At 35.4% G+C, this 27,884-nt stretch overlaps 1 pseudogene; it reads left to right on the top strand.

Moving 5' to 3' along the window:
- The first annotated feature begins 96 nt into the window (after positions 1-96).
- Positions 97-27,884, top strand: LOC149550644 (chaperone protein ClpB1-like; annotated as a pseudogene).

Here is a 27,884-nt window from a genome sequence, read left to right as displayed (position 1 = left end):
ATGGTTCCTACTCCCACCTGAGTGGCATTTCAAATTATTTCTCCTACCCATTGCTCTCTTCCCATTGCTGGTGTTGAGGCTTCCCGTCCATCTACAATGGGTTGGTTCCCTACCACATCTCTTACTCTCGCGGTTCCATGTGCTCCCACACTGATGTTTCTTGTTGTTGTAGTTTCTCACGCTCTTGCCTATGCTACTCTTGCCAAGTTTCAATCTTCTTTTTCTCCCACCCATTTTTCTCTGGAAGATAATGGGGATGATGCTCACTCTCCAATTGCAGCAATGGAAGCTCTTCGTCCCTCTGTTGCGGCTAGGGTCGTCACAGCTACTGTTCTTGTGTCTCTTGTTGTTGAGGCTCAATGTTCGCCTACTGCTTAGTCATAGGTTGTCGTGGGGAGATTTTCTATCTCTTATACAAATGTGGTTGCCTTTGAGGCAGGGATTGGGGGTCTTGTTGTAAAGTTGAGGCTTCGTTCGGCTGTGCCTATCTCTATAAGTAACCTGCTTGTGCTTCACCTAGATTCAGAAATTGTTGATAAGAATTCCACATATGTGGAGGACTACTCTTCTTCAGCTACTATTTTTTGTTTTAGGGGATTTTGGCCCTCTCTTTCAGATTTGCATGCTTTGATTTCCAAATATTGGAAACCTATCATTTCGGATTTAGTTCAGATTTACCTTGTGGCAAGGGGCTTTTTTATTGTGAAATTTGCAAATGCTAAAGATAGAAATTCCATCCAGTGTCGTGGTTTCTCTTGGGAGGAGAGGTTCCCTTTGATGGCCAAACTTTGGTATAAGGATTTTGACTCGTCGTCTGAATCCTTTAATAAGATTCCTCTGTGGGTAAGGTTGCCAAATCTTCCTCTTCACTTATGGTTGGATTCAGTCCTGGAGGCTATGGGGGAGGTCCTTGGGGACTTCTTGTTGGTTGATTCAACATCTTCCAATGTATATAGGATGACATATGCTTGCATTCTTGTGGAGATTGATGTCTCCAAGAGGCTCCCTAAAATGATTAAGTTGGCCTCTCCGAATGGTTCTTGGATTCAACTTCTTGATTATGAGGGGATTCCCTTCAGATGCAAGAAATTCCATAAGACTGGTCATCTCGTTGCACAATGCTCCTCTGATAAGGTTAGATTGAAGAAATCACCTTCTTGGTGGTTGGGGGTTTTAGATGATCACTACATGGTTCAGAAAGTATCCACAATTGTGGATGGGTTGGATAGCTCTTCTTAGAATAATCTTTCTTTGGTGGAGGATTTTGTTGTTGTCTCTGATGATTCAAATCTTGTCCCCATGATGGCGACCAAGAATGTTATAGATGTCCCTTCATTTGTTGTTGAAACTCTTTATTCGAATTTGTCCCTCTTGTGGCTTTGGTTCAGAATGGTGTTGTTGTCAAAAGGTTGCTGGGAAGGTGGAGGATGGATGGACATCAGTAAAAGGCAAAAAAAAAAAGTTGAGTCCTCCAAACCTTTGTTTGATACGTCTTTACGTTCTCAAAAGACAGGACCGAAATGTAAATCTTCATGGCCAGTTTTGTATAAGGTTTTGGGTCCTTTCAAAACCTATTGCTCGCCTTCTCTTTTAGAGGTTGTCCCTTTTTGTATGGCTCTCCTGGCATTCTTTGGGCTGTTGTTTCTTTGTTATTTTTTTCGGTTCAAAACTTAATGTCTACTTCTTTTGTAAACCGATGAGTTTCAGGCACCCCTTAAAACCTGTTTTACTTATTAAAAAAAACAATATAGAGATAGATTAAAAAAGAAATGAAAGATTATGAAATAATTGATTGAAATGCTTGCTTAAAATGAAAGAATATGATCATTGATATGAAGTCCATTTTCATACTTTACCACTTCCTAATAATTCATTTAAAATCCTTGAGCAGATCGAATAAGATTTCACATATCCTATCAACTAGCCCATGATATAAAGGTTATGCAGTCTACATAAGGTAGGAAGATGAAAAGGCCAAGGACCTTCTCTTGATCGAAATCAATTTGAGAGAATTGATGAATATAGCTCGCTCATAACTTGAAATGTATGAGTGGGCTAACCCTAGGTTTTAGATTATTCCCAATCTACATGTAGATGTTGGTAACATTGCTAAAATTATCAATGAAGTGATAAGTTAATTATTGAAAAAAGAATGTATCGGAGCGAAGAGAGGTTTACTCCAATTCAGTTAAATAGGGAAAATTTTTCTCTTTTTATGGTGGACAATATCTTGCTTATAATTATGGAACCAAGTTCTTGAAGAAGAATAAAAGAGCTCTCTTGAAATAGGATTTGATCCTACAACCAATTGGTTAACAATCGACTACTTTACCATTGAGCTACTGAGGAATAACCAAGGTATGCCTTTTGCCTTGAACTTTTTCATTGTCCTCGTGGATGCTTTTGCAGAAAATGAAGAATGGTACACTAGCCATGCTACCAAATATTGTGCAGGACTCAATCTTATGACAATCACTCCAAAGAGGTTTTGATCTAAGATTCATTAGTCATCTAATGATCATGCTAGATAAAGTGAGGCTACTGGAGAAAGATATCTTCTATGATCAGAATTATGATTATCCTTCTATAACAAGAGGGAGTCTGACATTCCATTAGAGAAAATAACAATCAAAAGGAGTTTGACACATCCATCAAAGGTAAACTTGGAAGTCAAGAGGTTGATGCATGTACTTGGAGCTTCAGAAGGTAGCCACGTTAGCATGAATGTCTAACATAACCAAAGCTAGAGATGAATCCAAAATTTAATACATTTACTCATGTTACTATAAATCAAACTATACTTTCATGACAAAGGGAGCAAATTGAAGATATGATTCAATTGATTTTTAAGATCTTGGTCGTATTGATTCAAAGGGAGTAGACCATGTCGAGATGGATTCTCTAGTGATTAGGAAACTAAAGTAGTCAACGGATTATGATACATGAGATTAAATTCCATGCGTAAACAAAAAATTCTTTACGTGAATGCCTAAACCATAGATGGATACTTGAAATGTTATTCATTCAAAGTACATTATCACTAAAGATCTAACAACTAATAATTTCTCTAAGACTTCTACCAAAGTGAAGTTTATACATTATTAAAGACCAGATTGGAGTTATTGATCACAACCCTTACTGAGAGGGAGACTCAACACCAACAATTACACAAGATTTACTTTAATGAGTTCTTCTATGTAAGAGAGAAGTTCCAAGTGAAATTTCTCATAATGTTTCTTCTTTGTGAGAGAAGTATGAGGTGAAAACCCTTGCTCCACACTCTTGGAATATCCATGGTGGATTCAACCTTTGATACAGTTCATGTTAGATATCATGTGAGTTACGACATGATTCTGTACAAACATCATGAGAGGTGACAATCTGTCATTGATGTTTTGATTGTGGTTACTATTGTAAGGTCGATCTTAACAATATTTTAATCAGTTGTCATGATGAATATCATTTTATTGATGTCTATGCAGATTGTGATAGCACATACATCATAGACAATTCTTGAAGTTATCTTATTAAAATATGGCATTGTGTATACTATCAAATGTAGTATTGGAAACACCATGTGCAAATATTTTCCTTAAAGTGCACATACTAAAGAAATTAAGTATGATAAATATCATATGGTTGATATTCCTAATTGAAGCGTACTTTATGATACCATAAGGTAGCATCTAAATTATGTTGTTTTCTTTAATTTAAAATATCATATTGAGATGAATTTATGTCTCATCATTCGAGAGCGCAATGTGTTCATCGTACAAACGATCCCTCCTCTTGGCCTCCCTTGCTAAGACAAAGTGTTAATCTTGTAGCTTCAATTGAATTAGTTCGAACAAGAGATTATGTTTACCAATTAAACATTATTACCAATAATTAAACAAGGGACACAAGCGCCAAAGTTCCTGCCTTAGTGTAGTGGATTTTGGGCTGAGAATCTAGTCAAGTTGTACATTTAACGCATCAAATTGGAGTAAGATTCGTGTCTAGTTTTACAATTAACTCATCAAATTTAATTTGTGATTTTGGCAAGTATTGAATTGTGAAATAAATAGAAAATTTGATAAAAAGAGCTTTTACTTGCTAAGTATTGCGTATATTCAATATATTTTTATGATATATTTGATGCATGCAAAATTATTTTCAAATCTAGTCATTTTTTATTAGGGTCTATAGCTCAACTATAACAAATCCATTTCCACTTTATTCAGTATCGAAATAAACCTCTAATCCAAAACCTAAATCATTCCATCATCCTATCCTATCCAAATATGTAAGAACTTGAAAACAAAACAAACCAAAATAATTTATTTAATTCATAAACAAAGATAATTAAAATCACATTAAAATTGAAATTGAAATTATTATTCCTTCAAAAAGCCATAAGTAAAAATATAACAAAAATTATAGAAAATGATATTAAAGACATTTGAATTTTATTTTAATATTCATAACTCAAAATATTGTAAAATATAAATAATGTATCTTTTAGAGTAGTAGGCCTTTAATTTGGGAGTCAACAAGGCCAAATAGTTTGGTCATTTTAATTCTTTCATTTTATTTCAGACATATAATTGCTACTAACTAATTTAAAATACAATTATCTATTTAAAAAAACAAAATCATATAATAATATTATAAATTTAAGAAATAAATGTAAATTAATAATATAACAAAAAACTCATTAAAATTTTTATAAGAGTTTAAAATGTCCATATATATGATATCCGCTTTCCTTACTTGATGATTAAAATATTTTTTCTAATAAAAAAAAAGGAAAGTTTAAAAGTGTAGGCGCACTAAAAGTATCCCAATTTTTAAAACTTTTAAGTCGCCAGCCATGATAAATTTCCACTAATGCATTCCTTGATTCTAAGAAAGTCTCTATGAAGGATTGAATTGTTACTGAGTCCAAATATGCAAATGTGAAAGCAAATGGAAGTCAAAGTTCATTTTTCTACCATGGAGAAGCACTTCTTGAATTTTCCACAATGGAGTAGTCAACTTGGGATTTTCCACCAAAGGGAAAAACGTAGTGGAAAACTTATTTTCCGCTGCGCCTTCCACAGTCATTTTCAAATTTTTCATTGGAGAAACAAATGTTTTAGTTTCCACCAAAGGAAAAAGCATAGTGGAAAACTCATTTTCCGCTGTGCCTTTCGCAGTCATTTTTAGATTTTCCATTGGAGAAGCAAATGTTTCATTTTCCACCAAAGGGAAATGCGTAGTGGAAAACTCATTTTCCGCCACACCTTTTGCAGTCAAAGTTCAATTTTCCACATGAGGAGAGAAAAGACAAATCTCAATCCAAAATGAAAATATATGGGGTCCAGTATCAAGATCACTTCAGAAAAGTAATTTATGAATCAATCTTCATCAAAATTCTGCCCACTACATGGAGGTGGAAAATTGAAGATTGGGTGCGCTTTTCACATTCAAAAATGGAATTTCCACCAAGCATCAAATCCACATTAGAGAGATGGAAAAGAGCTCTTAATTGATTAAACAAACAATGGTAATCTCATAATGATTTATTGCTTGAAGATTTGGACATCAACATGACATTAAATATGAAGTGGAAAATTCATTTTCTGCTTCACCTTTCGTAGTCAATTTGGAGTTTTCCACAAAGGATGAATTAGAGTGTTCCATAGCCGGTGACCTGATAGCAAAGAAGAATTATTGCTTGTTAGTTATTTTCAAAGTGTATCTGTTACTAGAATGTGTGAATTTCACCTACAATAGAGAAGTGGAAAACTAAGAACTTGGTACGCTTTTCAACTTTCATTTGGGACTTTTTGCCACAAGGATTCTAGAGAATCACTTCCAAAATTCAGCAAGGAATAAACATGGTAAGCATGGAAGATAACATAGTAGCAAATTGAAGACATCTAGGTTACATAGCATGTGAAAGAAGAATGGCTGGAAACTTTATTTTATCAATTCTAATTTTGTAATAGTCATATAGAGTAGAATTCAGTAGCTCATATCTTTTGACTCAATGATTATTTTTTCGACCCTCTGGTCAGAATGAAGATAATTAGGTTTGGCAAAAAATATCCAAAGATGGGCTCAATCCAATGGTGGAATCAAAAGATATTCCCCCTGAAACATGACCCATTTTTACCTTGCAGCAGTATTTATTTTGTTTTTTTCTCAACAAAAGAAAGATTTTGATATTGATTTAACATATTTAAATGTCAATTGTTAAAATATAATTTAAATATGTTAATATATATCATTATTAACTTTAAAAGTTAATAAGCATATCAGTTTTCAAAAGGAAAAATATGAGAAGTCAAAGAGACAAGATCGGTTACAGAACTGAAAAGTCACTAGAAGAATTCAAACGGTTGTTGGAGAATGTATTTATTGTAAAACCTTTTCATTTGCAAGGGGTTCTTCTTTTCTGCAAGAGTGGGTATTGCTAGAGTAAAGGGGAGACAGTAGTTTATTTTATGCATTTCATTTCATGCATTGATTTCTGTAATAGATTTGGCCAGAGTTGCAGGCAAATAAAAATCAAAGCATTGTATTTGTTGTGTTCAAAACAAAGAAGAGTTTTGCTTCAACTAAGAGAATTTGGGTATTATCTTTCGAATATATTCAATCAGAGCATTGTTGTATTTGGTTTTAGACATTATCTTGCATCTTGTTTCAGATAATGAATGTATTGTAGATCAGAGCATTTGCACGTATTCCTATTGCAGAAATATGAATATTAAATCTTCATTTCTTCATTGAATTCACATAATCTACATTCATTGCATTACCAATGTCGAGAAGTCATAGGAATTGTGGGTTCTTGGTATTGGCTAGGTGTAGAACTAAAGTCTGGCTGAGTTAGTTCTGTCTAGGATTGGCTTGGTTTTCCTCTTCCGTTCTCAGGTTAAGAACGTACCCAATTACTTTAGGAACAAACAAATTCATTGAATATCATTGATAAGGGAGTTATACCTTTCAATTCAGAGGAAATCTATCAACCTCATGATAGGTTATCCAACTGTTGGTATCAAATTGTTTCTCACAGGTTCGGGCATTTAAGAGTTACATTGGAAAGAACAATCTGTTTACCAATAGATTTTTGGTGACTCCACTAGGGAAGCCAAAAAGAAGATAAGTGCTGAAGTTTTACTTCTCAATTTTTATTATTAGCTCTACTTGCAAGAGATTGGCGATTCTATTATTAAAAGACCATGCCCATTAAAGTTGTGAAAGGAAGAAGGCCAGATCCTTCTTTAATTGAACTTCATCAAACGCATGATCCAGTATTGCGTGATTTGTTTGATGCTTTTAGAGAAAGCATTACTCGTGGGATAAAAATGAATTTAAACATTGAAGAAGATCATGCTCCAATTCCTTTATGGAGAAGTGTTTGTTCTAGATATCACAAGATGAAAGAGCTGGAGGTAAAAAAGAAGTTATTGCAGCATTGTGAGGAAAGGGTATTGCAGCTAAGCAATGAATTAAAGGTGGATGATGAAGTGGTTTCAGAAGTCCCGCCTAATTTTGTCTCCTATAATTTTTTAGTCTTGAGTGAGCAAGAAGTTCAACCAAGAAAGAAAATCAAAAGGAAACCCACATTTGAAGAAATAAATGTTGAGAGTGATCCTAACTTACAATTCCTTTGGATTGGATTTAAACAAAGTATTACTGAAGCTGAAAGAAAATGATTAAATCCCTCATAAGATCATCAATCCGCTCTACTGTTAAAGTGTGTGATCCAAAGATATTTTAATGTTTGTCATGTCCCCTTTTCAAATAATTAAAAATAATAATCTTTGCTAAGGCAGGCAGGCCCAAAAAGGTGAAGTTTCGGAAAAAGGGGATAAACTTTGGAAGCTAATGGGCTAATAAATGAAAATTATTATTAAAATATGTTTTATTAACCCATCTTGGATGTAAGTTAGGGTTATGCCCTCTTTTAAGGGGTTTGGAGGCATTTTGGGCTCATTCCAGAACTTGATTTTTGTGCATTGCTTTGTTGTTCTTCAGAGGCTGCCAAACCTATGGAGAAGGAGACCCAAGAATGGGAGTTTGCAGGTTTTCAGGAAAGCTAAGGACGATATTTTTAAGCCATTCCATGTGCATGCTCATGCAGAGTTTTCCTTTGTGTTGAACAGTGCAGATTTGTGTATTTTCGGGTGTGTTTTTTGTAAGAGTTTGGTGTTTTCAGTTGAGTATTTCATATCAGTTTGGGTTGCTGCTGTATTTAAGACTTTTAAATGTTAAAATAGAGCTGAATATATGTATTTGGATATGATTATACTTCTGTGATAGATTATTAAGTTTTTGTGGTGATTCCGGGCTATTCTATGCTATTTTTGGGAGCCTGATGAGCATTGTTTTGTCCTCCGTTTGGGAGCTATTGTGTGCATGTTATACAGATTTGAAAATGTCATTTTATAGGCTGTTATGCTGCTCAAATTTCTATAAAAATTTCCACGTTCAGATTTATTAATAATAGGTGAAGCTGTGAAGCTTTTGGTACTATTTCTGGCATACTCGATTTGGGGTTTATTGAGAAATTGGTGGATCTTTGAAATATTGGTTGTTTGATTTTAAAGATATGATTTGAGGCTTGAAATATCATATAAAATCAGAAAAGGGACATTTTAGTGGTATCAGAGCTATGATCTTGCCAACCTGAGGGTTTGTAGAAGTTTGCATGTCAGTTTTGATAACTACCCAAATCTTGCATGTCAAAATTTATGGTTGCATGCTACTTCTAATCATTTTCATGTTAGTTCTTAGTGAATTTTTTGGTTGCATGTTGCTTCTAATCAGTTTCATGTCAAAATCTATGGTTGCATGCTACTTCTAATCATTTGCATGTTAGTTCTTGGTGAATTTGGTGGTTGCATATTGCTTCTAATCAGCTGCATGTCGAAATCTATGGTTGCATGCTACTTCTAATCAATTGCATGTTAGTTCTTGGTGTTTGAAGAAGTTATAACCTATTGGGGTTACACTCTACTTTATCTGGAATGGACAGGTATAGTACAGAGTCTTAGAGGACACGATCTTGGACAATTGATATCCAGAGTCAAAACAGTAGAAAGGATGGTTATTTAGACATTCGAGATAAACTTAGGAAAATAAGCCATGACATGTCTGAAGAGTTGGTTGAGCACCACCGTATAATGAATGACATGTTGTCCGACCCAGCTAAGGTGGATAAGTTGACTAGATTTCTATTTGAAAAATTTTCTCACAGGGCAGATGACACAATTACCAAGAACTTGCATGAGGAGTTTGAGAAACTAGCTTATAGCTAGGCTGAGGTCTCAGATTCTAGTCCACCATAGGAGGTAGTGAGAAAGGATATTACGCAGATTGATAGTAATGGTCAACTTGATACTCAAATTGAGACAATTGTATACAGGTCATCAAAGGGTGATGTCACAAGTATTCAAGATGGTATAGTTACAACAGGTAGTGACTACAACGTAGTGGGTTCAGATGATGATTATGCGGATGTTGTTGTGCATGATGGTGAGATACTTGGTAGAGATGAGAAGACATTAAGCATTCATGACTTTGCTGAGAAAGAGTACCAAGCATAGTTAGATGCTTCAACACATGAGGTTGAGGCTGGTAGTACTTCACATGATTTGTCCAGCCGACTGAAAGTGAACAAAGACAATATTGTGACTTCATTATCTCATCATGATAGGTATGTGGAGTTAGTTGGTATTGTTCATATTACTCAGGTGAGGAGTTTTCTTGAGTTACCAGCTGATTCTAGTTTACAGATATGGGCTCGAGATTGTTATATTGGCGTTTGGGATTCAGTTGACTGGAGATGTTTAACACTTTTTGGTAGCAATGTTTGTTTGGGTGCTATCATGGATTTGATTAGCAGATTGCACGGTGTTGTCTTTTCTTGTGCCAACAGCTTGTCCGATGCTGGTATTAGTTTTTATACACTAGTGTTGGGCTTTGTTCATATATCCAGTCGACCATACTTTCTGAAATGTGTTGATGATCTTTCATATTTGGCAGTGTGTACAAATGAGTCCCAGGATCATATTGGCATTGATGACATCCGGGAGGATGCAGTGGGTAGTTTTGAAGACTTAGTTTCCTTGGCAGTTTCTTTTGGTACAGAGGAATTAGACATTAGTGCTACAGTTTTTGATACTCCATATGTTGATATGAGCTTTGGAGTTGATTCACAGGATATGGATGGTAATACTCTAGAGACTAGTAACTTTGAGGATACTCTTTTAGACAGTGCATCAGAGGAGGTTTGTAGGAGACAGTCTAGCTAGTGCCATCATGTGTCTAATCAGTTGAGAGTTAGTGAGCGAGACATTGCTATTGCTTGCCAACATTTTGATGCTTCTCGTCAGTTGTTAGCAGTTTATGGATGGGGTTCTCCAACTAGTGATGAGCAGGGAGGCAGTTATCTTTCCTTGACAGAGTTCCACTCTTTATGGGAGGCTATCCAGATTTTGAGATAGGATTATATGCAGTTGGTAGCCAATAGAGATTATCTTATGGAGTGGGACAATACATCATACGATGCATTTTTGGCCAAGGAAGATGAGGTGAGTGAGCTTACTCAGCACCTTGAGGTGACTTCTGAGATTCTTGAGAGTACATAGTTGGCTTTCAAGGAGTCACAGTTTCATTTGGCTAAAGTGACCATGGAGTTAGAGCAACTACAATCTTTACCATATTCTATACAGTCACAAGCTATAGTGTCTGGTGATCCAAGGATGTCCATGGTCGAGATTGTCAAAGATAGTGGAGATGGGGATGCATCCATCCTTGATACTAACATTGGCATATCGAGTTTGTCCCCATTAGAGTTAGGTTCAGTTGAGTTGGGTGCTGCAACAGATTGTTGTGGTATGCCTGACATGGTGGTGACCTCTAGTACTAATGGAATGAAGACTAGAGATGATGTATCAAAGACCATGTGTGATGTTAGTGAGCTGACAGTTGGCATGGTTCCTGCTAGTAATACTACTCCCTTGGCGATGTCTTCAGAGGTAGTAGTCAGTTCCAACTTGGTTAGTGATCAATTGCAGTTAGTTACATCTGGATTGCAGTCTGAGCCACTGACTGAGATTGGCACATTCTATCGACATTACATTGTGAGGTATGCTCATCAATTCACCTTTGATGACCATGTTGATGAGATGATGATACAGAAATGTACTTTGGTTCCTAGTGCTTATCATCAGTTATGGGATAGTTTGATGCCTTGGGATGAGAGTTGTGATGGGCACAACATGGCGATAGGTCCTGCAGTTGACAACTTGATAATACATGACTTAGAGCAGGAGTTTTGGAGTGATGCTTTAGCAGGTGTTGTTATTGATTCTACTCCTTTGGCTATGACATCTCCTGACTTACTTAGTGATCAGTCACAGTGGGTTGTATCACTTGTCCATGGTGAGCTGTTGACTGAGGTTGGTTTTTTTTATCAATATTATATTTCAGGGTATGTACATCAGTTAGCATGTGATCGTTGTGCTGAGGAGTTGATGGCAAACAAACTTGGTTTGGGTTCCATTTCTTGTTGTTTATCTTGTGATGGCTTTTCACCATCAGGGGTGCATGGGAGTTATGGTTATGAGATAGTGGCCAGTGATCTGCAGAGTTGTGTTGACTGCAGGAGTTGTACGGTGTGTGGATTCTCCATACTTGGTACAGTTTCATTCGGGAGCATTCACCATTGTTGCAGAGTTGGATTGTACATTCTGTATAGGCCAGTGGGATGCATTGATGGTATTTACTATGTTGGCAATTTGATTTGTCCACTTTACTTGAGTTTTGATGTTCAAAGAGTTTGTGTCTCGTGGGTTTCTGACTATGGAAGTTGTCACTTTGGAGTTTGGTTGAGCAGTAATTGTTAGTTTGATTATGGATTCCTCTTGGTTATATTGCAGAGGATATTGCAGGAGCCTGTGTTAATTGACAATAGTATCGTTCATGACTACATTTGGGATCCAAGTGGATTGATTGGTCTATTGTTTGGCCATTGCTTGAGGACAAGCAATATTTGGAAGGGGAGGACTTGTCATGTCCTCTTTTCAAATAATTAAAAATAATAATCTTTGCTAAGGCAGGCAGGCCCAAAAAGGTGAAGTTTCGGAAAAAGGGGATAAACTTTGGAAGCTAATGGGCTAATAAATGAAAATTATTATTAAAATATGTTTTATTAACCCCTCTTGGATGTGAGTTAGGGTTATGCCCTCTTTTAAGGGGTTTGGAGGCATTTTGGGCTCATTCCAGAACTTCATTTTTGCGCATTGCTTTGTTATTCTTCAGAGGCTGCCAAACCTGTGGAGAAGGAGAACCAAGAACGGGAGTTTGCAGGTTTCTAAGAAGGCTAAGGATGGGAGTTTGAAGCCATTCCATGTGCATGCTCATGCAAAGTTTGCCTTTGTGCTGAACAGTGCAGATTTGTGAGTTTTCGGGTTTGTTTTTTGTAAGAGTTTGGTGTTTTCAGTTGAGTATTTCATATCAGTTTGGGTTGCTGCTGTATTTTAGACTTTTAAATGTTAAAATAGAGCTAAATATATGTATTTGGATATGATTATACTTCTGTGATAGATTATTAAGTTTTTGTGGTGATTTCGGGCTATTCTATGCTATTTTCGAGAGCCCGATGAGCATTGTTTTGTCCTCCGTTTGGGAGCTATTGTGTGCATGTTATATAGATTTGGAAATGTCATTTTATAGGCTGTTATGCTGCTCAAATTTCTGTAAAATTGTCCACTTTTAGATTTATTAATAATAGGTGAAGCTGTGAAGCTTTTGGTACTATTTCTGGCATACCCGATTTGGGGTTTATTGAGAAATTGGTGGATCTTTGAAATATTGGTTGTTTGATTTTAAAGATCTGATTTGAGGCTTGAAATATCATATAAAATCAGAAAAGGGACATTTCAATGTCCAAGATCAAACAAAAGGAAAATTCATTTCAGCAAATTTGTTTGGAGAAAAACCAATAAAAAAAGAAGAATCTTTATTCGCAAATTGCTTGGTTCTTGGAGAGCCAGAAATATCCCAGTTTACGGATGTGCCCACTTCTATGAACATGGAGATTCTTGAAGACGGTAATAAAATAGTAAGTGAATATGAAAAAGAAAAAGAAAAATTGTTCGTACCCTCTTTTCTTCCTATTGTTGAAAGTTTTAGATTTGAAGAAAATGATGAAGATTATATTTTGCATAACATTCTCTATGAAAGTCAACCTTTGGTTTGCACACAAGTAGAATATGGGACTTATAACTTTGAAGAAGATAATAGAAAAGATGATGCTCAATCTACAGTGTTAGAATTATTTTATTTCGTAGAAGATGCCAAGTTGAGTATTCTTGATGAATTATGTAACGATGAAAAGGCTGAAACATGTTTTGATGAATATCATTTTAAGTCTAAAGATGTGGTTGAAGAAGTGGTTGCAAGGACAGATTCCAAAAAAATACCTTTGACAGCTAATGAAGTGTTGCAACACCATGAAGATTATTTAGAGCTGGATTATATTTTTCTTCATCACGAAATGAAACCTAATCAAATCTTGATGCTGGCCAAATGTAAGTCTTCTTCTACAACTGATTCGAGTATTGAGATTTTAAATTTGGATGAAATTTTTTTAGAACTGATAGCCAGAAAAAGTGATGAAGTCATTTTGGTTCAGTTTGACCCTATGTGTGATGATGAATCATTATGTTTAATTCTTGGTTTGAAATATGAAATTGCTATAAAAAATGATTGTAGTGAATGTGATTATGATGCAACATATATTTTATAATTGTGTGGACATTTAGATTTTTACAATCTCAATTTATCTACTAGGATTCCTCTTAAGAGTGATCACATCAAAAGTTACGAGTGTGAAAATGTTGCAGTTCCATTTTCAGAAGCGTGTGATCATTTTTCTTTTCAACAAAGGATGTTTGGATGTATGAGAAATAATGTGCAAGAGGGTACAAAAAAAATTAAAAAATTTATGACAAAGCATGGTTACTTGGAAAATATTTTTGGGTCACATATTTTCGGCATGCTTCCATATTCACCTTCAGCAATGATGAAGTCATGGAAATGAAATGGTTTTGCTGCAGCTTGTTGGAGTGCAAGTTTCTTTTCCGGAAAGGATTATACTTCTCCTTGTCGATTAATGGCCATGTGTGAGTTTCTTCCTACTTGCTCTTCTTTTGGTGAGGCCTCCTCACCTGTGTTTGTAAATAAGCTTTTGCTTCCGCAGTTTTGGTGTGCTTAGCTTAGTGTTTTCCACTTTCTCAATTTTGGTTTTGCCTTGCTCCCCTCCGCCCTCCCGGCTAGCAATTCTTTGATAATCTTATTTGTGCATAGACTATGTAGCCCAATGGATAGGCACTTGTCTTTTGCCAGAGATTCTGGATTCTTTATGCACTTTGTACCACATAATCCCCATTCAGAGCCAGTTGTAGGCGCACTAAAAGTATCCCAATTTTTAAAACTTTTAAGTTGCCACCCATGATAAATTTCAACTAATGCATTCCTTGATTCTAAGAAAGTCTCTATGAAGGATTGAATTGTTACTGAGTCCAGATATGCAAATGTGAAAGCAAATGGAAGTCAAAGTTCATTTTTCTACCATGGAGAAGCACTTCTTGAATTTTCCACAATGGAGTAGTCAACTTGGAACTTTCCGCCAAAGGGAAAAAGGTAGTGGAAAACTTATTTTCCACTGCGCCTTTCGCAGTCATTTTCAGATTTTCCATTGGAGAAGAAAATGTTTCAGTTTCCACCAAAGGGAAAAGCGTAGTGGGAAACTCATTTTCCGCCGCGCCTTTCGCAATCAGTTTTAGATTTTCCATTGGAGAAGCAAATGTTTCATTTTCCACCAAAGGGAAAAGCGTAGTGAAAAACTCATTTTCCGCTACACCTTTCGCAGTCAAAGTTCAATTTTCCACATGAGGAGAGAAAAGACAAATCTCAATCGAAAATGAAGATATATGGGGTCCAGTATCAAGATCACTTCAGAAAAGTAATTCATGAATCAATCTTCATCAAAATTGTGCCCACTATATGGAGGTGGAAAATTGAAACTTGGGTGCGCTTTTCGCATTCAAAAATGGACTTTCCACCAAGCATCAAATCCACATTAGAGAGATGGAAAAGAGCTCTTAATTGATTAAACAAACAATGGTAATCTCATAATGATTTATTGCTTGACGATTTGGACATCAACATGACATTAAATATGAAGTGAAAAATTCATTTTCTGCTTCACCTTTCGTAGTCAGTTTGGAGTTTTCCACAAAGGGAGAAGACAAAAGTCAAATTTCCACAAAGGATGAATTAGAGTGTTCCATAGCCAATGACCTGATAGCAAAGAAGAATTATTGTTTGTTAATTATTTTCAAATTGCAGCTGTTACTAGAATGTGTGAGTTTCACCCACAATAGAGAAGTGGAAAACTAAGAACTTGGTATGCTTTTCAGCTTTCATTTGGGATTTTCTGCCACAAGCATTCTAGAGAATCACTTCCAAAATTCAGCAAGGAATAAAAATGGTAAGCATGGAAGATAACATAGTGGCAAATTGAAGACATCTAGGTTACATAGCATGTGAAAGAAGAATGGCTAGAAACTTTATTTTATCAATTCTAATTTTGTAATAGTCATATAGAGTAGAATTCAGTAGCTCATATCTCTTGACTCAATGATTATTTTTTTGATTGCTCTAGTCAAAATGAAGATAATTAGGTTTGGAAAAACATATCCAAAGATGGGCTCAATCCAACGGTGGAATCAAAAGATATTCCCCCCAAAACATGACCCATTTTTACCTAGCGGCAGTATTTATTTTGTTGTCCGCTCAACAAAGGAAAGATTTTGATATTGATTTAACATATTTAAATGTCAATTGTTAAAATATAATTTAAATATGTTAATATATATCATTATTAACTTTAAAAGTTAATAAGCATATTAGTTTTCAAAAGGAAAAATATGAGAAGTCAAAGAGACAAGATCGGTTACAGAACTGAAAAGTCACTGGAAGAATTCAAACAGTTGCTGGAGAATGTATTTATTGTAAAACCTTTTCATTTGCAAGGGGTTCTTCTTTTCTACAAGAGTAGGTATTGCTGGAGTAGAGGGGAGACAATAGTTTATTTTATGCATTTCATTTCATGCATTGATTTTTGTAATAGATTTGGCTAGAGTTGCAGGCAAATAAAAATCAGAGCATTGTATTTGTTGTGTTCAAAACAAAGAAGAGTTTTGCTTCAAATCAGAGAATTTGGGTATTATTTTTCGAATATATTCAATCAGAGCATTGTTGTATTTGATTTTGGACATTATCTTGCATTTTGTTTCAGATAATGAATGTGTTGTAGATCATAGCATTTGCATGTATTCCTATTGCAGAAATCTGAATATTAAATCTTCATTTCTTCATTGCATTCACATAATCTACATTCATTGTATTACCAATGTCGAGAAGTCATAGGAATTGTGGGTTCTTGGTATTGGCTAGGTGTAGAACTAAAGTCTGGCTGAGTTAGTTCTGTCTAGGACTGGCTTGGTTTTCCTCTTCCATTCTCAGGTTAAGAACGTACCCAATTACTTTAGGAACAAACAAATTCATTGAATATCATTGATAAGGGAGTTGTACCTTTCAATTGAAAGGAAATCTATCAACCTCATAATAGGTTATCCAACTGTTGGTATCAAATTGTTTCTCACAGGTTCAGGCATTTAAGAGTTACATTGGAAAGAACAATCTGTTTACCAACAGATTTTTGGTGACTCCACTAGGGAAGCAAAAAAGAAGATTAGTGCTGAAGTTTTACTTCCTCAATTTTTATTATTAGCTCTACTTGCAAGAGATTGGCAATTTTGTTATTAAAAGACCATGCCCATTAAAGTTGTGAAAGGAAGAAGGTCAGATCCTTCTTTGATTGAACTTCATCAAACTCATGATCCAGTATTGTGTGATTTGTTTGATGCTTTTAGAGAAAGCATTACTCGCAGGAGAAAAATGAATTTAAACATTGAAGAAGATCATGCTCCAATTCTTTTATGGAGAAGTGTTTGTTCTAGATATCACAAGATGAAAGAGCTGGAGGTAAAAAAGAAGTTATTGCAGCATTGTGAGGAAAGGGTATTGCAGGTAAGCAATGAATTAAAGGTGGATGATGAAGTGGTTTCAGAAGTCCCACCTAATTTTGTATCCTATAATTTTTCAGTCTCAAGAAGTTCAACCAAGAAAGAAAATCAAAAGGAAACCCACATTTGAAGAAATAAATGCTGAGAGTGATCCTAACTTACAATTCCTTTGGATTGCATTTAAACAAAGTATTACTGAAGCTGAAAGAAAAGGATTAAATCCCTCATAAGATCATCAATCTACTCTACTGTTAAAGTGTGAGATCCAAAGATATTTTAATGTCCAAGATCAAAGAAAAGGAAAATTCATTTCAGCAAATTTTTCTGGAGAAAAACCAATAAAAAAAGAAGAATCTTTATTCACAAATTGCTTGGTTCTTGGAGAGTAAGAAATATCCCAATTTTTGGATGTGCCCACTTCTATGAACATGGAGATTCTTGAAGATGGTAATAAAATGGTAAGTGAATATGAAAAAGAAAAAGAAAAATTGTCCGTACCCTCTTTTCTTCCTATTGTTGAAAGTTTCAAATTTGAAGAAAATGATGAAGATTATATTTTGCATAAGACTCTTTATGAAACTCAACCTTTTGTTTGCAAACAAGTAGAATATGGGACTTACAAGTTTGAAAAGGATAATAGAAAAGATGATGTTCAATCTACAGTGTTAGAATTATTTTCTTTCGTAGAAGATGCCAAGTTGAGTATTCTTGATGAATTGTGTATTGATGAAAAGGCTAAAACATGTTTTGATGAATATCATTTTAAGTTTAAAGATGTGGTTGAAGAAGTGGTTGCAAGGTCAGATTCCAAAAAAATACCTTTGACGGCTAATGAAGTGTTGCAACACCATGAAGATGGTTTAGAGCTGGATTATATTTTTTTTCATCACGAAATGGAACCTAATCAAATCTTGATGCTGGCCAAATGTAAGTCTTCTTCTACAACTGAGTCGAGTATTGAGATTTTAAATTTGGATGAAAAATTTTCAGAATTGATAGCCACAAAAAGTGATTAAGTCATTTTGGTTCAGTTTGACCCTATGTGCGATGAAGAATTATTATGTTTTAATCTTGGTTTGAAATTTGAAATTGCTATCAAAGATGATTGTAGTGAATGTGAGTATGATGCAACATATGTTTTAGAATTGTGTGGACATTTAGATTTTTACAATCTTAATTTATCTACTGGGATTCCTCTTAAGAGTGATCACATCAAAAGTTACGAGTGTAAAAATTTTGCGGTTCCATTTTCAGAAGTGTGTGATCATTTTTCTTTTCAACAAAGGATGTTTGGATGTATGAGAAATAATGTGCATGAGGATACAAAAAAATCAAAAATTTATGACAAAGCATGGTTACTTGGAAAATATTTTTGGGTCACATATTTTCGGCATGCTTCCAAATTCATCTTCAGCAATGATGAAGTCATGGAAATGAAATGGTTTTGTTATAGCTTGTTGGAGTGCAAGTTTCTTTTCCGGAAAGGATTATACTTCTCCTTGTCGATTAATGGCCATGTGTGAGTTTCTTCCTACTTGCTCTTCTTTTGGTGAGGCCTCCTCACCTGTGTTTGTAAATAAGCTTTTGTTTCTGCAGTTTTGGTGTACTTAGCTTAGTGTTTCCCACTTTCTTAGTTTTGGTTTTGCCTTGCTCCCCTCCGCCCTCCGGGCTAGAAATTCTTTGATAATCTTATTTGTACATAGACTATGTAGCCCAATGGATAGGCACTTGTTTTTTGCTAGAGATTCTGGATTCTTTATGCACTTTGCAGCACATAATCCCCATTCAGAGCCAGCTGTAGGCGCACTAAAAGTATCCCAATTTTTAAAACTTTTAAGTCGCCACCCATGATAAATTTCAACTAATGCATTCCTTGATTCTAAGAAAGTCTTTATGAAGGATTGAATTGTTACAGAGTCCAGATATGCAAATGTGAAAGCAAATGGAAGTCAAAGTTCATTTTTCTACCATGAAGAAGCACTTCTTGAATTTCCCGCAATGGAGTAGTCAACTTGGGATTTTTCGCCAAAGGGAAAAAGGTAGTGGAAAACTTATTTTCCGCTGCACCTTTTGCAGTCATTTTCAGATTTTCCATTGGAGAAGCAAATGTTTCAGTTTCCACGAAAGGGAAAAGCATAGTGGGAAACTCATTTTCCATTATGCCTTTTGCAGTCAGTTTTAGATTTTTCATTGGAGAAGCAAATGTTTCATTTTCCACCAAAAGGAAAAAGCGTAGTGGAAAACTCATTTTCCGCTACACCTTTCGCAGTCAAAGTTCAATTTTCCACATGAGGAGAGAAAAGGCAAATCTCAATCCAAAATGAAGATATATAGGGTCCAGTATCAAGATCACTTCAAAAAAGTAATTTATGAATCAATCTTCATCAAAATTGTGCCCACGACATGGAGGTGGAAAATTGAAAATTGGGTGCGCTTTCTGCATTCAAAAATGGAATTTCCACCAAGCATCAAATCCACATTAGAAAGATGGAAAAGAGCTCTTAATTGATTAAACAAACAATGGTAATCTCATAATGATTTATTTCTTGACGATTTGGACATCAACATGACATTAAATATGAAGTGGAAAATTCATTTTCTACTTCACCTTTCGTAGTCAGTTTGGAGTTTTCCGCAAAGGGAGAAGAAAAAAGTCAAATTTCCACAAAGGATGAATTAGAGTGTTCCATAGCCAATGACCTGATAGCAAAGAAGAATTATTGTTTGTTAATTATTTTCAAAGTGCAGCTGTTACTAGAATGTGTGAATTTCACCTACAATAGAGAAGTGGAAAACTAAGAACTTGGTATGCTTTTCAACTTTCATTTGGGATTTTCTGCCACAAGCATTCTAGAGAATCACTTCCAAAATTCAACAAGGAATAAACATGGTAAGCATGGAAGATAACATAGTGGCAAATTGAAGACATCTAGGTTACATAGCATGTGAAAGAAGAATGGCTAGAAACTTTATTTTATCAATTCTAATTTTGTAATAGTCATATAGAGTAGAATTCAGTAGCTCATATCTTTTGACTCAATGATTATTTTTCTGATCGCTCCAATCAGAATGAAGATAATTAGGTTTGGAAAAACATATCCAAAGATGGGCTCAATCCAACGGTGGAATCAAAAGATATTCCCCCCAAAACGTGACCCATTTTTACCTAGCAGCAGTATTTATTTTGTTGTCCGCTCAACAAAGGAAAGATTTTGATATTGATTTAACATATTTAAATGTCAATTGTTAAAATATAATTTAAATATGTTAATAAGCATATCAGTTTTCAAAAGGAAAAATATGAGAAGTCAAAGAGACAAGATCAGTTACAGAACTGAAAAGTCACTAGAAGAATTCAAACGGTTGCTGGAGAACGTATTTATTGTAAAACCTTTTCATTTGCAAGGGGTTCTTCTTTTCTGCAAGAGTAGGTATTGCTGGAGTAGAGGGGAGACAGTAGTTTATTTTATGCATTTCATTTCATGCATTGATTTCTGTAATAGATTTGTCCAGAATTGCAGGCAAATAAAAATCAAAGCATTGTATTTGTTGTGTTCAAAACAAAGAAGAGTTTTGCTTCAAGTCAGAGAATTTGGGTATTATTTTTCGAATATATTCAATCAAAGCATTGTTGTATTTGGTTTTGGACATTATCTTGCATCTTGTGTCAGATAACGAATGTGTTGTAGATCAGAGCATTTGCACGTATTCCTATTGCAGAAATATGAATATTAAATCTTCATTTCTTCATTGCATTCACATAATCTGCATTCATTGCATTACCAATGTCGAGAAGTCATAGGAATTGTGGGTTCTTGGTATTGGCTAGGTGTAGAACTAAAGTCTGGCTGAGTTACTTCTGTCTAGGACTGGCTTGGTTTTCCTCTTCCATTCTCAGGTTAAGAACGTACCCAATTACTTTAGGAACAAACAAATTCATTGAATATCATTGGTAAGGGAGTTGTACCTTTCAATTTAGAGGAAATCTATCAACCTCATGATAGGTTATCCAACTGTTGGTATCAAATTGTTTCTCACAGGTTCGAGCATTTAAGAGTTACATTGGAAAGAACAATCTGTTTACCAACAAAAAGTCAAGAAAATGAGACTAAACAATCAAGAAAATGAATTTAAAGTAATAAGTTACATTTATAATATATTTAAAATACAAAATATTTTTATTTATTTTTTTGGGCAAAAAGTGGCAAGCCACTATAATATTTTATTAAAATTGATTCAAAAAGGTCAACTGGGAAAGAATCAGTGAAGAAAACCTAGCTTCATCCCTTATATACATAGATTTTACATAATTTCATAGAACTATTGACAAAGTATAATCACAAAAGGGTGAAACAACTACCACCTGATGATATACTTATCAGTGAACAAAGACTGATGGTCATCATTTTTCAAAAAAAAAAAAACCCAATAACAACTGATCCCTTAAGAAGTTAAGATTCATAAAACATAACAACCCAAAAAGAAAAAACCAGGCCCAGAATCATTCTTCCATATCACCATAGCCACAGAGAGGTTTGTTGTCACATACAGAAGCATCATGAACACCAGCTGGGTTGGTGAAAGAAACATTCCAGTCCTCACCATAATCACACACAGGACCCCAACCAAAACATGCCTCCACTGAAGAGATAGGCGACCAGCCCAAACCAACATGAGATGTTGAGAGTGAAGGGATAGCAAGTGCAAAAATATAATTCCATTCATTCCAGTCTTTAGTTTGAGGATTCATGTTACCAGTGCAAGGCCCCTGAGGATGAATCAAGTTTGAAACCCATTGCAGGTCAACAAGAGCATATCCAACTTTCTTAACACGTTCTTCAAACTAAAAACCCAAAGACCGAGAGGCAGCATGCAGAGTATTCTTAATGTGGATAGAGTTGCGGTTATGAACCTTGTGACACAACCCACATGGAGTAGCTATATCCATCCCATGCATCGTTTTGAAGCAAGAGAAAACAACAATGCATAGTTGTCAAGAACTTTTGAGATCACCATTAATTGCCCAAATATTGTCGCACGTAATAGGGATAATAAACCACAAGATATAATAAATGTGAGTGTAACAAAACACCCACGCCATGATTGAAGGTTAGTTCAGGTGCGAGTAGATAGTCTTATCAAGCTTGATTAAACTTTTAAGAGTATTGTACTTTTCAATTATGGGTATCGAATGAAATGATGAGAGGAATAGCCCATCACAACCCATGTTTGAAAGGGAGTTAGCAACTTGATTTCCCTCCCTTAATGTATGTGATATGCAAACACCATGACAATTATCTAAGAGCCTCTAGATTTGGATGAGGATGTATTTTAATTTCCAAGAATAAATTTTTGTATGAATACAAACATTTATAATTACAGAAGAGTCACCTTCAATATACAACAACCGAAAATTACCTTGTTTGGCTAAAATGAGACTAGCTAGTAGAGCTTGGACTTTTGCAATATTATTTGTACCAATAGGCAAAGGGGAAGTTGTAAGTGCCACAACTTCGCCATTAGAGTCTCTAATGCATGCACCTAGACCAGAATTTCCAAGATTGCCTCTTGATGCACCATCAAAATTTAGTTTCCAATATCCTGCATCTGGGGGTCTCCAAGTTACGTTTCTTCGAGATAAGGGAGAAGAAGTTGTGTTATTGATTTTCCAACCATCTGGAATAAATAAAAATTTCCATTTCTGAATCACTTATGAATCCCAAGAGGTAACAATAGGGTTAAATTTTGAGTTTCTCGAACTTGTGTTTGTCACCTCCGATACAGATCTTTCAATTCTTTCTAGAACTTTTTCTAAGGAATGAGATTCTTTTTTGAAAATATGCTTAATACTTTCCCACCATATAACCCAGACAACCAATGTTGGAATACATTTCCATAGATTTGCAAATAAATAGTTTGAGTAAAGAACTAGCCAAGCTTGAAAGAGATCGCAAAGATCATTTTGAAGTGGAGTACTATAATTTAATTTGTTCAAAATGAAGCTCCAACACTGATAAGAAAATGGGCATGAGACAGAGAGATGATCCACTGATTCTTCACACTCATTACATAAAATAAAGTTAAAAGATGGGACAATATGCAGTCTATTCAATCTGTCACTAGTCAAGATCGTATGTTTTAATGCAAGCCAAGAAAACACTAGTACATTTGAGGTCATTTTTCGACCAAAATTTTTGACCATTTATTAAATTGGTCGGTATGGAAAGGGAAAATATGGCTTTTTTTAAATCTATGCCCGTGTTGGTCAAAATTTTGACCAACACGAGCTTAATATGTAAAAAAGGCAAATGCTGCCCATTTCATTGATTCTATTCAGCTTCAACGCGCGCAAGAGTTGAAGAACCAGAGCTATTTGACCAGAGATCTGCTCTGATGGGTGCATTGATCTTGAATTTATTTCACTTTTTTTTCTGTTATCATTTAGTTCTAGAGAAAATAGCATCAGGGTAGGGTTTACATTTGTTGGGATACATTGCACGATGTGAGCTATGGGCTAACTGGGGCTCAATTTGTTAAAATAGTATTGATATTTATTTTTTGGCAGTCGATGCGTTTTATACAGAGTTAAATTCATTATGATGTAATAAATTAGAATTCCTGAATCATTGGATATCGTAGGTAGATTGGGGTTTCGTCCAGAAAATTTAAATTTAGTATTATGCTATAAGATATATCCTGATTCTCATAACCCTGCTCCACAAGAAAATCCCCCCAGCACTGCTTTAATCAAATGCATCAGGTGCACACAATCGAGACAAAAGAAGAAAGGAGATTCTCATTTGGCTCTAGATCATCTTATTCTAGGATTATTGGAGGATTCACAGATTGTGGACAACTTTGAAGAAGCGGGTGTAAGTGCTTTGGGTGTTAAATCTAAAATTGAGAAGCTGAGGGTAGAAGGAAAGAAGTTAGAGACTACCTTTGGTCATACAAACTTCCAGGCTCTGAAGATCTATGGGTGCGACCTGGTGGAACTAGCTGGGAAGCTTGACCCAGTTATTGGCAAAGATGAAGAGACCAAGAGAATCATCAGAATTCTGTGTCGGACGATGAAGAACAATCCAGTGCTATTTGGAGAGGCTGGTGTTGGAAAGACTGTTGTGGTGGAGGGACTGGCTCAAAGGATTGTTAGAGGAGATGTGCCAAGGTAAGTTGTTTTCTGCTAAACAGGTTCTTATTTTTAGCAATTTTGAAGTAAAGAAAAAGCTTAATAAGAGAGGAACATTTGACGTTTATGCCGGTCTTTTTATTTTTATTTTATATACCCAGGGCTTCCTGTAAGATAGATAGTAGTAAGCATACATTAGTACTTGCAAAAGGATTTCATAATCTGTTTTATGTTAGTTATATTATTGTTCAAACTTTACATTCGAATTTTACTTTGGTGGCAATATATACGTTACACTGTTCTACATGGCACACCTCTTTCTAAATTAGCAATTGACAGTTCAAATGATGCAACACTATGCCCCCTTATATATTACTACAAGCTGAAATTAATAACACTGAAGCAACTTGCACAAGCTATTCTAAGCTCTAGATATCTGGTCAGCATGATTCCTTGTGCATTCTGGTTAAAGATTGGCACATGTCCTTGTAAACTAGTTTTGCCTTTGTAAGCTAACATATAATAAAATGTTGATGCTTGGGAATATTTAAGTAGTATTAGGATAGGGACTGGCATTAAATTGCAGTTTTTGCAGTTGGTTTGGGACTTCATGAATTTGCACTTTGACATTCATAAAATTTCTTTGGAATGTTGCAGTAATTTGCTGGAATTTAGATTGATAGAATTGGATATGGGAGCCCTAGTTGCTGGAACAACGTACAGGGGTGACTTTGAAGAAAGACTAAAATCTATTTTGAAGGAGGTGGATGAATCCCAAGGAAGAGTCATTCTTTTTATTGATGAAATACATTTGGTTCTCGGTGCTGGTGAGTGTTTTTTTTTTAAATTGTTTTCTTTCTCCATTTGATTAAATCTAAATATGTATCATTATAATTAGTTGTCTTCAATTTGACAAAGGGGGTTTGTCCCAGGACGTGCTGAGGGTTCAATGGATGCTGCTAATTTATTGAAACCAATGCTTGCCCGCGGCCATTTGAGGTGTGTGGGAGTAACTACACTGGACGAGTATCGAAAATACGTAGAGAAAGATGCTGCATTCAAGCGCCGATTTCAGAAAGTTGGCCCTTGATTAATTTTATTGGTGCATTTTATTTTCAGGTCTGTATCACTGTAGGATCATAGATCACCTTGTGAGTAGATTATCTCAACAAGTGTCTTTGGAAGGTGTACGTGGCTGAACCAAGTGTGGCCGACACAATCAGCATTTTGCGTGGTCTGAAAGAAAAATACGAGGGTCACCATGGTGTGAGGATCATGGACAGAGCGGTAGTGGTTGCTGCCCAGTTATCGAGTCATTATATAACTAGTAAGTTCTTCAAATAGATATTCATATGATTTAAGTGGTGATAGAAAAAGATGACATTGTGTGGCAGCTCTTTAGATATGAGATTTTATCATAAATGGATAGAATTTTGATTTTAATCGAGTGATTGTGTATAATTAATTACTTGATTTTAAAGTATAAGAAGTTTGCTGAAGCTTGAGACACTAATTTTTATTGAGTAGAATGTAGACATTTTGTGGGCTTTGTGAAATTGATTAATTATTGTTTTCTTATTTGGACTATGAACAGACCGAAATCTTCCTGACAAAGCAATTGATCTGATTGATGAGGCATGTGGAAATGTGAGAGTGCAATTAGATAGTCAACCTGAAGAAATTGATGCACTTGAAAGGAAACGAATTCAATTAGAAATTGAGCTCCACGCTCTTGAAAAGGAGAAAGACAGAGCAAGCAAGGCTTGGCTCGTGGAGGTTAGTATGGAGATCTACCTTTCTTTTAAAAAGACTATTTTGCTATATTGCATGAGCATTGTATACACACATAGAAAGAGAAGATTATTGTGGTATGCAAGGGATTTCTGTAGGATAACGTACTGTTCTTATTTTTCAAATTCCACAAGTTCAAAATGAGCTTAATGATTTGAGAAATAAGTTGCACCCTCTTAAAATGAAACACCAGAAAGAAAAAGAGAGAGTGGATGGAATTCGTCGGCTGAAGCAGAAGCGTGAAGAATTGTTGTATACTCTCCAGGAGGCACAGCATAGGATGGATCTGGCAAGAGTTGCGGATCTAAGATAACGGATTCTTCAAGAGATAGATACATCAATTGCTCGACATGAAACTAATGTTCAAGGAAATTTAATGTTAACAGAAGTTGTAGGACCTGATCAAATTGCAGAGGTGTGTCTAATGTGGATGTTCTAAATTATTCTTAACACTTATTTTATTGATACTTTTAGCACTTGTAACTATAGGCTATGAGTTTAAATTCAGGGTGGACTTACAATGGTGATGGTTTATGATTTGTATGCAATGTAGAAAACTGAAAGTAAATTTTAGTGACAGTACCTTTACTGCACAATTGCAGGGCTATTAATATAAATTACTAATTCATGCAGGTGGTGATTCGATGGATTGGCATTCCTGTTACCAGACTTGGCCAAAATGATAAGGAGCGGCTATTAGACCTTGCCAAAAGTTTGCATAAAAGAGTTGTTGGGCAAGAGAAAGCAGTTAACGCAGTTGCAGATGCTATGCTGAGATCAAGGGCAGGACTCGGGACACCACAACAACCTACTGGATCTTTTCTATTCTTGGGACCCACTGGAGTTGGAAAAATAGAGCTTGCAAAGGCTCTTGCAGAACAACTATTTGATGATGAAAACCTCCTAGTTCGGATTGATATGTCTGAATACATGGAGCAGCATTCGGTTTACAGGCTCATTGGGGCTCCACCTGGGTATGTATAGTGTATTATGCTTCTTTCAAATTGGTCTTATTCCAAAGAATTTTTCTTTATTTTTATATTAATATACTAACTAAAAGTAGCTAATATTTTAGCTGAATTTTAATCATTAATTCCAGATATGTTGGTTATGAAGAAGGTGGACAACTAACTGAAGCAGTTAGAAGACGGCCATATAGTGTTGTTCTATTTGATGAAGTTAAGAAGGCGCATGTATCTATATTAAACACCTTGCTTCAGATGCTTGATGATGGTCGATTGACAGATGGGCATGGTTGGACAGTTAACTTCTCTAACACAGTCATTATCTTGACATCAAACCTCAGAGCATAGTACTTGCTTGCAGGACTCTTTGGTGCCTATCCATGCATGTTGCTAAAAAGAGAGTAATGCAACAAGTAAATGTAGTTGAGTTATGCCATTTTGTGGTTTCTTGTACTCAGTCATCCTGATCTAGTTGTCATGGAGATATCTATGATCCTAAAAAAAGGAGGTGTTGTGTTGAATTATCTTTTAACTTTATTGCAGGTCAGAAAACACTTCAGGCCAGAGATATTAAACAGACTGGATGAGATAATTATTTTTGATCCTCTCACAAAAGAGGAATTGAGGAAAGTCGCTAGATTGCAGATAAAAGATGTAGTTGTACGCCTTGCAGAGAGGGGAATTGCTCTGGCAGTCAATGATGCAGCTTTAGACCTTGTCCTTGAGAAGGCGTACGATCCTGTATGTCTACTTTCAGAGTCTTTTTCTTGTTTCTATACATTTGTATTACATGCCTCGTTGCTTGTCCAATCTACCATTCAATGGGAAGAAGAATTTTAACTACAGACTGAAATTTGAGCCTTATAT

The sequence above is a fragment of the Cupressus sempervirens genome, chromosome 7, assembly GCF_028749045.1.
Source record: "Cupressus sempervirens isolate cs-2001-9-10 chromosome 7, ASM2874904v1, whole genome shotgun sequence".
NCBI lineage: Eukaryota > Viridiplantae > Streptophyta > Pinopsida > Cupressales > Cupressaceae > Cupressus > Cupressus sempervirens.
The sequence above is the reverse complement of the archived record's forward strand: the minus strand, read 5'-3'. Positions and strand labels throughout refer to the sequence as shown.